The sequence below is a fragment of the Hetaerina americana genome, unplaced genomic scaffold (genome assembly GCF_022747635.1).
Source record: "Hetaerina americana unplaced genomic scaffold, ioHetAmer1.1.p SCAF_19, whole genome shotgun sequence".
In the NCBI taxonomy this organism is placed as follows: domain Eukaryota; kingdom Metazoa; phylum Arthropoda; class Insecta; order Odonata; family Calopterygidae; genus Hetaerina; species Hetaerina americana.
Window position 1 is genome coordinate 8,332,382 of NW_027286752.1, and position 13,488 is coordinate 8,345,869.

The 13,488-nt window shown below is 42.3% G+C and overlaps 1 long non-coding RNA gene across 1 annotated transcript in view; it reads right to left on the reverse strand.

Moving 5' to 3' along the window:
- Positions 1-13,488, reverse strand: part of LOC139687278 (uncharacterized) — a 355,024-nt gene that overhangs the window by 33,512 nt on the left and 308,024 nt on the right. Inside the window, exon 5 of the long non-coding RNA XR_011700630.1 lies at positions 6,310-6,387. This is a non-coding gene — a long non-coding RNA (uncharacterized lncRNA). The remainder of the gene's footprint in view (positions 1-6,309; positions 6,388-13,488) is intronic.

A 13,488-nucleotide genomic window follows, 5' to 3' on the forward strand; every position in this document is an offset into this window, starting at 1 on the left:
AACGACATACATTTTTTTCTCTTCCCTACGATCTTTGCTGAGCAAACGAAAACGTCTCCATTAGTAACGGCAGTTTATGTCATCTGGATGTAAAAAATGGGAATCAATAGCTTAAGAAAAATCTAATCCTCGGAAACTTTGGTTAATTTGTTATGGTAAAAATGTTCCCGCTATGACATTAGAGTAAAATGATCCCATACACACACATATGCATACAGGCACCTGTACATGAGTGGTGCAACCGGTAGCACGTTGAAAGGGCATATATTTTGTTAATTTTTATTTATTTATTTATTCAGTATAAGTCCGAAGCTATTAAATTTAATATTGTCAATATCACCTTACATGTTACATAATCTGCATTATACAAAATTATATTTATAAAGTTCCTTTTATGTTATTAAAAATTATGGCTGATATAACCAGACAAAAAAAACAATATGGCATTTCTTTGTTTTAGTTGAAATAAGAAATATTTGTTCTCCACGTGAAACACAATTTTATGCAAAATCACGATGCCATTGTATTGATAAAAGCGTTAATTAATAAATAAAATAATATACATTAATACAAAATAAATAACATACATAAAAAAGGTTAATAAAAAACTGATAAACAGAATGAAAACGTGAAAATTCCTAAATCGTGAGGAAACCTATTTGAGAAGAGAGAAATCCTATTCCCTCTGGCCCACCGGTAGATAAATCTACTCGTATTATCGGGGTCGACCAAGCGCATTAGAGAATAATCGCCTCGACCTCGGGAGGTAACCAACAGCCAAAGGTACATGGATGCATATAGATTCCTCTTCCCGTCTGGATACGTTAAAAAGAAGCACGAGCCCTTCTGTGCGCGACGGGCCGTACGTGACCGGGTGAATGCAAGAGACGCGGAGCTAAGTCGCGGGGCGGGGAAGCGGGGCGGGAGGCGGGGCTCGGCGACAAAGTCGGGAAAGGAAAAGCATCAGAGAGGAGGGATCTTTTTCTGTGCTCCTCGTCCTTAGCGAGATACGTCGAGGATCTTCCGGGAAGAGGCTTTTTCGGGAAGATGTAGAAGTTGAGAAAGGGGAAGGGGGAGGAGAAGGATGGAATCGGGACATGAGGGGGCGGTCGTGTGAATAAGATTTGGAAAAGAGGTTTCATATGCGTTGTGAGGATATATCGTGCACTCACCACACGCGAGGGATACGCATTAATTCGCACGTGGTTAGCGAGTGGTAAAGATGTTCGAATATGTAAGCTGCACACAATTTGGAATGATCATTCCTTTCAATTTCCATTCGCTAAAACCGTACCGTTTCGTTCACTTCTTACTGAACGAAGCAAAAATGCAAGTCACTGCTTAGTGACTTCAGTTTATGCAGTGCACCGATCCGTAATTTACGTGGTGCTCAGTGTCCTTGCTTTTCAGAAAGCATCAATCACTATTCAGTTGGTTTTAAACGGCATTAATCTGACATTAACAGACGAACTGTAATGGACGTGGCATGGACAATAATGTAGCATACGTGACCTGAACAAATATATAGCTGAGGGCTCCCTCTTATCCGCAAGCGGACCATTGACTGGATTACCGAAGGGAAGGTTAACCCGATAATACTCGTTCTAAGAACGAGTTTTAGGCCAGAAATTGGTTTTAAAATATCTATTTTGTCAAGTAATTTTATATTTTAAAACGGGATCGTTGAAATATGCATTTTTCATTACGCTTTGTTACATATTCGATACTTTCAAATGTTATAATTATTGCAGCACTATCCCAATAACAAATTAATAGGAATCTTCACATTTACAATCACCTGTCATTTTTCCTTCGAGGGTGGAATTCCAGCATTATATGCTGCACGCCTGAAAGATGATTTGAAGCTGCTGTTTGAATATACGAGATGGATGCAGACTCCTAAATGACGACAGATTCCACGTTTTAAGTGAAGGGATCGAAATCTCCGGAAGAAATGCACCCTGCTTTCATGTCGATCGGCCTTCCAGGTAAGGTTGGAAGAATCTGGTCTTTTCACTCGAGAGTTTACTCCGAATCTTTGTGACCTGACAGTGCGAACACTAAGAATGCATGGTCATACAACATATACATTGTACCCCTACTTAATTACTAAGGTTAACCATCTGAGGAAACCGAGTCCTTTTAAGGTGAAACCACATATGAGACAATTTACTGGATGTTCATGCCGCGTTACGGACGTGTTCACTTACACTACATGCAGAAGGAGACAAGGTAATTAATACACTATATTAATTAACCAGCTTATTTTTTCAAGCAATGATCGCTGCAGATACTGCCTAATCAAACGATGTCACTGCCAATTGTCAGCAGATAACACACAAGATATCTGAATCTTAAAACCGTAAGTTAGTAGAAATGCCTTTCACTGGGCGACCCTATTCAAACATTCATCTGGGTATGAAAAAGTATAATGTGGGCTTCGGCGTGTATTACACATCTGCGTATGCCTTTGTTTTTTGCCCAAATTTCTTTGAAGCTCAAGCAATTAAGAATGGTTAGCGTGATACTACTTCGCATAATTAACCTACCGTAAAGTGCTCTTTTTTTATATTTATAAAACCTGAGACACCACATTCGCTCTTGATAAAAAAAGAGAAATCGGGAACGTGGCCTCACTGAATATGGCGATCAGGGCATTACTAATAAAAATACTAAAAGAGGTCGGCCGACGGCTAATGGATTTTTTTGGTGAGACAACCACCTAATATTTCGCCATTGGGTGAAGATAATTCCCTTCCCATACTCATCGATTGGGCGTCATACGGCCCAAGTGATTAGAAGTTTCGGCGGCAACTGGTCACAATTTTACAAGTTCAAGTCCCGCTGGCGCCTCGGGACACTCCCGGAAGCGCCCAACCAGTATTATTTTTAAGGGTTCTGAGAATGAACCGCTGAAGGTGTATTTAAAGGAATTATACCCCTCAATACCCTGATAATATGAGAATGCCACATGCCACAGGACTTAGTACAATGCGGAATCTACCTTCGACCATGACACAAACCCTAGAGTTGACTAATCTGGTAAGTCCAAGATTGGTGCTCGCAACCTTTGAGAGTCATCGGTAGAGGCAGTCCCAATCGTGCCTTATCGCCCGATGTGAATCGCTACCCAAGCGCAATTTTAATTTCGAGAAAAGGAAATAGGTGTGCCGTGCCGTGTGTCCAAAATGAAAGGGAAAACAATGGACCGCATCGCCTTAGAAGGCAAGCAGAAGGTCGATTCGCTGCTCTCTGACGTGCTCGACGAGAGAAAAAATACGAACGCCCCCTTCGGACCCAGATGTACATTTAGGCCGTTGCGTAAGGGCGCCGTGTCTATTGTTTCCCAGGCTCTGGAGGGGAGGTGGAGAGGCAGGGGAAGGGAAAGGGGGGACCAAAATGCGGACAGGAAGGGGGACGCAAAACCACGATGGCACCGCCGATGAATGTTTCCACATCCAGTCGGAGAACCATCCTTCGAATCCAGCCGGGGTCATCTTTTGACTGGTCCCTCCGAAGCCTTTACTTAAACCCTTCGCCATATTGATAGAATTGAGCTCTTACGGCTAGTATTATTTGATAAATGAAAAACTCCAATATCCATAAACAGTTTACCTTTCAAAACAAAATACAAATGAGGTTATTGTATGCCCCTATTCGTCCTTTCTTCAACTTGTGTTGTCGTGACGATACACCTTCGGTACCCTGAGGAGGGCTACTTTGTGGCCGAAATACGTGTATTCGTTTTCACTTTTCTTATCCCTTTCCTTATTTACCATTTACCCTATCCTTTGACTTGTGGCGTTAGCCAAATAATCACATTTGTATTTTGTTTTGAAAGGTAAACTCTGTTCGGCTATGGGAGTTTTTCATTTATTCAAAACCCTTCGCCGCCTCGCGGAAATCTTCCATTCCAAAATGAAACAGCGGGAATGCAGTAAACGCGTTGTGTGAAAGAAATAACTGAGCAACAATTCACCGCATCTGAAATGAAATGTGGATAACGGAAACCAAGCGGAATCGTAAGAGCTAAATGAGTCCGGGAAGTCCCCATTTCCAGGCATTTCAAGTGGTAGGCTGTCTCTCCACATCTACTGACTTATCCACAAAGAGAACATGCTGAAACACTGAAAACCAGCTTGAGGAAGTGACACAAAAGCAAGATTCAGCTCAGAAATAAGGTATCCATGACACAGGAGTTCATTCATACGGTATATATGGGAAGATAGTAGCGAAATAAATTGATTTATGCATATTACACGCATAACTTTCAGATGAAAACAGTTATATTTTTATGGAAATATTCTTCACGCCACGTATTTCACGCCTCAACCCTTCGATCTACAAAAGTACCTAGCTGATCACAAACATTTCTGTTGACTTATCACATCCTTCCGACTGAGGTCAATAAACTACAACATGAACATTGGCAAAAGTTCCATGCCAAGATTAGCTTATGGGAACGCCAAGCATTAAGTGCAACCGCGACTCTGCGAGAAAGAATTGAAATGAAAATTTCCACCACTGAGTATAACCGTTGATGGAAAAAAGGGCGAGTGTCCGACCGCTTATGGGGAATTCAATACAATTAATCGGGAAATTCTTCCATGAAACCGCTCTCGTGTCTCCATGAAGGACTGCAAGAGACGAAATATTTCGTGGGAAGCTTTCTTCTTGAGTAGGGCAGTCCGAGTTCGGTTGGGGGATGGAGTCTATTGATAGCTTTCTTGGGAGAGGGCCTCCGGATTCGGATTGGATGGCCATTTATTTTTCGGGAAATTCTACGAGGAAACAGGAGATTTTTCACGAAAAAATTCCAGATGGCGGATGGAGCATAACGCGGAAGAGGGACATAGGGAAGGAAGATTGGGATGGGCCCGCGAAGGACATGAGACAGATGGCAGCGCAGACATAAATACCACATCGGTTGATTCTCGCTGAGGTTGGGAACTGACTGCGGAGAGATTACGCCAATGGTTTTGACCACTATGAAGCAAGTTTTACAAGAGCGTCGAGGCGGAAGGTTTAAGATTCGATTGGCAATCTAAAAAAAAATTACTAGGCGAAAGACACGGAATGAACTAGCGGTGGTTTAAAAAAATGGAGTTAGCAACTGGAAGGATTAGATATCAGAAAGAGAGAGAGAGAAAGCGTGATAGTTGATGGAAGGAAGGTAATCTCACGAGTGGAAAGAAGAAAAAACGAAAAAGTGGAAACAATGGCGCAGACGGGACCTGAGAAAAGGGGCAGGGGACAGATGTATAAAAGTCAGGATCGTCAAGGAAAGGTGATAAATGTCTCCTTTATCTCTGGCCGTCTAGGCCACAATAAAAGCCCACGAAACACAGAAGGATAGCACATTTGGACAAAACGAGAAAATTTGAAAAATCACCTTTATCGCACAAATAGGAGAAATTGGATACTAAAGGCACGAGTACGAGAAAAACCCTAACTCTAGGAATTGGCTCGGGAGGCGTGATAAAAACCATCAGACGAGATCCACTCCTGAAAGGAGAGAGAGAGAGAGAGAGAGAAGGGGTGTTGAAATAAAAAAGAGTACACACACGGACTCTATATAGTCGCGGTGGGAAACGTACGATGAAATTAAAGCATCTTTAGCAGCATCACTATTCACATACGGCATGAGAGAGCAATTTAAGTGCAATGAGAAGTTATACACGTTTGTATTGAATGGCAAGCTCTGTGGTAAGCTAAATAGAAAGGTACTTATTGGTGGTAATAGATATAAAAATATCGAAAAATCGCCTAAACAAACACCCCGTGGGACATGGAAAAAATTAAGAGACGTGAGAACTCTTTCTATTATTAGGCAATTATAAAGCGATTACTGAAAGAACTGCAGTCGGCATTTAGCAAATAATGTTCATGTTATCGACTTTCCGAAGGCTGGTTTCAACAGTGACGGAAGGGAACTAGTGGTTGCCGCGTGTGAAATAAATGCATCAGCAGAGTATGGGGGAGGGGTCAGGTCTTTTCCCATTACAGCCTAAGTTTCCCAGAAAGAACTGGTATCCGCACCACTTGTTCATTTAAATATAAGCAACACGATTTTTAGCTTTTTTCACTACTTCAAAGAGTAAAGGGGGAATCTGAACCCAGAAAACAAAACAATGGCCCAACGATCTGCCCAATAGAGACTATCACGACGTCCTAATATAATATTTTCACCTTTAACTCATTGAAAATAGCCCAAAATTCGTCCTTGAAAGATAATTATTACTGGTATTCTACCGATTAAAGCGAAACGGTTATCAAATTACACAATAGAGCCTCGAAATCATAACTCACCAAAAGACTCACTATGGAAAGATACGAGTTGAATCAATCAGGAGGGATTCATCGTCTCTCCAACGGTCGGTCGGCAAACTGAAAAGACGGAGGAATACAAAATCAGAAAGAGGACTGGAGAATTATGCAAAGAGTTCCAAACGATACCACCACAAAATTTCCTTCAAAGCATCAGCCGTATTTAGTCACCGACTCAATTTCTGAGGGATGGCTTACAACGAGGAAACCTGCACCGTCACTTGGTAAACATCAAATTGATCGCTGACTTCAATGATAAAAAGTCGACGGCATAGTAAATACACTAATTCTTTAGAACTATACGTTTCATTTCATTTAAATTTTCGGGCGAAATTGAATTTAAATGAAACCAACCGAGGAAAATATTTCCTATTTCATAGCCGGAGTCATAAAAACTTCTGACTCTCATTGATCCATGAAACAGGCTCGAAAATATAATTCCGCTGGAAAGAATGCCATCTTATGAGAAGAGGAAAGAAGGAGATCCTGGCATCCGGTGTCAGGTGCCCGGATCTTCTTCACCATCGAGGAGAAAACTCGCCATGGAGATTATAATGGTCCAATAGAAAAACCAATGAAGCGAAATAGATCTTGATTTAAATAACGAGATGTGGCGAGGAAATGAGACAAGAACTAATCGAAAACACTGCGCGAGAAAATATGAACTAAATAAATATAAAGATCTCGCTCTCATCTTTAGGCGTTTGGTAAAATTTCAATGTAATCAGTATCTCAAATGCCATATTTAACGAGGAGCCTAAATTATCCATCAATTTATTCGCATTTATTTGGATTAAAAATTATTCTGAAACTTCTTCTTAAGAAAACTATGTTTCACAATATCTCAGGGGTGTGCTTCAAGTGGGATTGGTGAAGTGTTCAAGATTTTCTTTCACAAAAAAGGATTAAATATGGATTTGAATATTGAAAATTGCGTCTGAAAATAATACAACAATAATGCACACTGATAATACAATATAGTGATTAATGAACGCACGAAAAGGATGTGTGTAAGCAAATATTAATAGTTGGATATTCGAGAAGGAGAATTTTCAAAGGGCCACAGACAATGCTGGAATAGATCTCACATCATCGGACAAAACAAGTGAATACCCACTCGAATAAGGGACGATACATTTAAAGATTAATTGCGCAAATGATAAAATGTCAGAGGTTCTTAAAATCATAAAAAGTGTGCAGAGCAATTATTATTGCGAAGCCATTCGAGAAACTTTGCAAAAAAATATCAATAAATCTAAGAAAACCTGCATATCAACTGTGAAATCAAATGAAAAAGATATTATCCCACAAATAAATTCAACATGTACCCTTTATTTTTTTATATTAAATAGTCACCCATCATCTAGACATATTAAACACGTGTATATTTGCGGAATACCAAGTTGCTCACTTGATTCCAATATGGAGAAATTCCACCATGTGAGCCGGACATGCTTGTTTATGATGGTTTAGGACGGTGCATAACAACTGACACGTATTACGTAATCACGTTAAACTTCCTTGTTTTGCCTGCGTCGCATTTCCTCCTTCAGTTCTTTGTACCTTCCATCTACCTTCATGTTGCCCAAACATCCTATTTTCTTCCTTCCTCAACACCACTCACGCTAAATTCTCCCTTCTATCGAGGCCTTCAGCATCCCACTACTTCTCAATATATCCTCTCCTCACTTTCTCGCCTTCTTCTGAGTTAACCCAGTAACTTCCTCTCTGCTCCCATCACATTAAAAACTTCGTCGCGTCTTCCCCTTTACCCAACTCACTCAATCGTATGTGAGTATATAATCCTTCTACACATTCACTCCTCAAAAGCGTCTAATCTATGCTCATCCTTTTCCCCAAAAGACCACGTTTCGGATCCATACTTAAGTCTTCACCAAATAAAAACGAACATAAAAGCGACATTCAACACTGACCGCATGTGCAGCTCGGAGCTAGTAGCGACTCGCGATCAGATGCGAGTAGCGAGCAGAGGCGCGATTTTTGGGAATCGAAGAGCGAGAGAAGAAGGGGGATTGCGCATCTCCGAGGAAGCGGTCAAGGGAGAAGAGAAGGAAGGGGGGAAGTGGTGGAGGAAGACATGTGGAAGGGAGCCGGCGGGATGGAAGAGGGGAGGGGGGGCTCGGTGAGGAAGACGCGAGACGGCGAAAAGGGAAGCGGAGGAGGGGACAGGGAGGATGGCGAGAGCTAAGAATAAGGCGGCGCAAGGGGGCGTCCATATTAGGCCACGAGGGGGCCACGCTCTCTCGTTCTTCCCACCCCCACTTCCGATGCCGCCTCCCCCCGATCTTGCACCCTTCTTACAACGGCGCGCACACACGCCTCCCCACCCACCCCTGCCCGTTTCGGGGGGCTCGCACGCCTGCCTGCCCACCCAGTTGGGGGAGGGGAAGCCCCTCACGACCCCCCCCCCCTTCCCGCCAACTCCTCCTCGGGGACTGAAGCCTTCTTCCATTTTTATTTTTCACTCTCGGAAATCTCGGGACGCGAATTCACGTTTAGCGTGCGTTGCAGCCGAGCGACGCCGGGGAAAAAAGAGATGCGGAATGCCGGAGGCGCGATTTTGAAATAGTCGGGGAACGACGACGCAGATGGCTGCACCGTGTTAACGGCAAGTCGCACGTCCAACGCCCTGACCTCTAGGCAGTCATCCGCCGCCATTTTACAAGGCTCTTCTTTTCCCTCAGACGAATTTTGGGGCAAAAGGCTCATTCATGGGGAGTTGTTTCAACGACGGCCACGCTGCCATCTGTGAAACGGGTCTCCTACTACAGCTAATGTTCACCTTTCGTTTCCTGAGATGGTTTCTCTCCGTCTCTCTCCGTCAGCATATTTCTCTGTCCCGGTGGTTCACTTGAATGTTACCCTCGACCTTCCCTCCACCTGGAGATATCTAATGTAAGGTGGCCACTCATTTTCTGAATTCCCAGTCCCGATTTACCTACCGAGTGTTGAAAACTGATTTGGTATTTTGTAACGTGGCTCATACTTCATCAACCCACGTGTCACTGGTATCCGTCCGTCCTGCATTTTATTTTCGGTTTGTACCGGGGCCTGAACTGTGGTACATTTGCACAGGTCTCCCAACTTCCACTGTTGTCATCGGATATTCCCAATTCACATGCCACCATATTCTCGATTCGTATATATAAAATGTTCATTCCCGACTTTCTCGACAAAAATTCAAGAATTATTCATTTTCTCCGAATTTTTAATCGAGCAGTTTCCACCTCTGTCCCGACTGGGTGGCCACCCTGTAAATGACTGTTCATTTTACTTAAGTAAAACAAGGCAGCGAGAGCGATTTGACCGCAAGTGCCCATCAACAAGTGCGGGGAGATGGGGGTCTTTTTACCGCGATGATCGATTGGTGTGCCGCTACTGTCGACAACATTACTCCTTCTTTACCCCCCCCCCCCTGCAGTTCCTCGGGCTTAATTCATCTGCAATAGCCCTCGGAGCAATGAACTAAGAGAGGGATTAAAAAGTCTTCCGTGCTCCCGCAGTGCAGCGGCGGTGCCTCGACAAGTGGGTCACGGCGGGCAATAATCCACCCCCAAGTATTTTTACATGACCCGCATCGCCCTCATCTTTACATTCGACATCGCTTTGAATTTACCGCTGAATGACCATATGTATTCGGAAAACACTTAACGTCTTGGTCTATCCTCCATTTTAGAAGGAGATCTCTTTGTTTTGCCGGTGGCATTGCGGGAGTATCCGATGATAAAACGGGCCAAACTACGCCATCGGTTTATTATAAAAGCTCACCACCAAGAGATGGATTGTAGAAGTCATTACCATGGGCCGGATCGGAACGTTTTTCACCAAATTATAATCATAAAACGTTGGAACATGTTGCTTCGGCAGAACAGGAATCAAGGGTTTACAGGCCGCTGCTCAGATAATTGCCGGCTGAGTTAAAATTACTTTGAGAAGAATACATTTATAGTTTTGATTTATTCCATTCCAAAAATTTGTTTCTCGACGGTGAAAACATTATATTTTTTATTTCTAGTAAAATCCACGGAAATATGAACTCCTCATTGTGAAATTCCATAAGTTTCTACATAAAAGTTTCATTGATCAAGGAAACAGGCTCATTCAGAATTTTGTTCTTCCATAAAAATTATTACAATCCATATATTCTTCCTTTTATTCATACCTACTATAGTCTGAATCGACAAAAATAAAAAAACAATGAGAAAAAATTATCTTTCTCAACTTTCTCAGTTAAGTATTTCTGAAAATTATGACTTTTAAAACTTCTCTGGAAATATCATGGCGTGGAGTTATCTTGAAATTAGCGTTAAAGTGACAAGCCAACATGAAACTTGGTCCGTGGGTGATTGGAGGGAGATCACAATACAAGGCGGAAGCTATCAAAAATAAACTTTCAACTCTTTTTGTAATCACCCAGTCTCGGAAAAATATGTAAATTGGAAGAAATAAGAACCAAAATGAAAAGCTGTGTCCTGACCATACATTCAAGTCAAATCTTGTTTTCTTTCCATGCCATGAATTATTAATGTCATCCTAAATTTTATGCAAACAACTGAGATTTCCAGTCGTCATCCTCTGTGTGGTTTCTCTACATATAAAAATGTTTCCACTTGTCCTTTAAACACAACAAATAAAATCTTGTTAGAGCAGTTTTAAAAAAATATTTACGAATTAATATTGTACTTAAAATTTTAACAAATATTAAGTAATTTTTTCACCTCTCTGTGATAAAAGGAAACTTTTAAAGTTGTAATGGATGGCATAATAATGAAATATAACTTCACAGTATTTCGCAAAAGTATCCACCAGACTCTCCAAGCATTTGAGTATCTAAGCCTTTATTCTTTTTTATTCTTTATTCCAAGACGCTTTTAGCTGAACATTTTGCCCGAAAAGTTCCAATCAGCCACCCTTGCCTTGTTCTCAGTTTTTACACGAAGGGAAACCACCAGGATTTGCAAATTCTGATTCAAAATTGCGATCTAGCTATGGATTTTCATGCGGGCCATTTGCCCAACAGACTGATTCAGAATAAAGGAGTAGTTTGATTAGTGGCAGGAAGTACAAAATAAAGTATACCATTGTGAAACGCACTGTCATATAGTTGTGAAATAATGCGAGAGCATTCTTTCACAACAACATATCCAGGGATCCCTGAGCAAGCGCGACTGAAATCGATGCCGTAATTATGTTACCCATGGCGCAGAATCAGAGAAAATGTTTGGGTAACTCTGATATATTCACGTGGATTAGACGCATCCAATCCGTGGAATTGGATTGTTTTCACGTGCCGGCGAAGCCAAAATATATTTGACAAGAACACGAACGCACGGGAAAGGCAAACCTTGCCAGACTCACAGACGAGAACGAAAATCATTTCTTCGAAACGATTCAACGGGTGAACCCTACGCGCGCAAACACACCCACACACACATGCACACAATCAGTCGTGTTGGGCACGGCGACAAATATTCCCCACTCACCTAATACGAAAAAGAGCATTCAATTTTCGATTGAAAACCCCACTTCTTCGCCGAAAGTAAAACAATGAGACAAGGTGACGGCGCCGACGAAAATACAGGGTTCGTCCGGAAAATAAGTGTACTGAGCTCAGGAAAAAAAATTTATTACACTTTTACATATCTTAAGCTAATATTCCTCAAAATAGGACCCTTGTGAGTCGATACACTTGTTCCAGCGGCGTTCCCATTCCTGGAACCCTCCCGCGAAGGCATCATCGGGAACCTCTCGAAGACTCGTCGTCGACCTCTTCTCTGCCCTCCACGAACATCTTGTGCCACCGAAAGATCATGTTTCTGGACATGGCTGACTCCCCGTAAGCCTGGTTAATCATACCGACAGTTTCGGTAGACGATTTCCCAAGCTTTACCGCAAATTTGATGGAATAACGCTGCTTCGGCATCGCGTTCCGTGACGTGGGTCGAGCGTGGAGGTTCGCGTTAACAGAGCTCCTCACTACACCACAGCTCAGAGCCGACTGCCTTTTTCAGCGTCGCTTGCCAACATACCCCCCTCCAATCGCAGCCCGTCAGAGCGGTGCTGGGCGCGCCTGGAGCGGCGCGCCCAGCCCAGGAGTCAGTACACTTATTTTCCGGACGAACCCTGTAAATCTCAAATAACGCCATTCCCTTCATCATTTACTGATTTAACACAAAACTGCCTTCAATTTAATCCCACAAAAGCATCGAATGCATATAATGAACGAAGTTAAAGCGCGACATCCCTCCAACATCATCTGGCCCCTGCATAGACGCCAAACATTTCCCAATGTTCTGCTTTTCGGAAAAGCCATAAATAACCACACAAAATTTATGAGCCTAATATATACGTTACCTCAAGTCACATTCCAAAATAGATATCATAAAGACATGACGCAATACATTTCATAAAGATTCCGTTTAAAAATTCCGAAATGTGTGTAAATTTATATAGATGCAGTCGAACCATACTGAATTCCTTCAAAACTGAAGATAATATTCATTGCACCACAGGGAGGAAATTCTCATTTATGTGCACCAAATAAGGTCAGCAAACGGAAACCTGTGCAAAATGGACTTGAAAAGCTATAACACCGAAGGTTGTCAGATGTCCTTAGCCAGGGGTCCGCGCACCGCAAGGAGGTAAGTGTTGTGTAATCCCCATTGGGGTGCGGAGTTGTGTGCCACAGTTAAAACTTTGGCCGGCCGGGCAATTCCGGACGTGACACCTGAACAAATGAAAATTTTGGACTCTGACATGGAAAAGTGGCTCTGAATGAGAATCTCATCGATATTTGGTATGAAAATCTCTTATGAAAAGCGCGAGAGGCAATATTTAGTTAAATTTAAATTCAAGAATGGATACATGTAAGCCACCGCTAAGATGTGTGACAATGGGTAATTAAACACCAGACTACCTTTGACACAAAATACTTCGCCCGCCCTCCTAGTGCGGTCGGACAACGTTATCCTGATCCTTTATCCCTCGTGGGAAAAATGACATCGTAAATATTAACTGTCCAAATCTGTAATCGAACCTTCGCTCCGTGAGTGATTCCCAACCTAGCTCCTCTAATAACTTTGATACGCTTCTCAGTTTATTATAACAACACGGTTTTATAAATCTAGCTCCTCTAAGCAG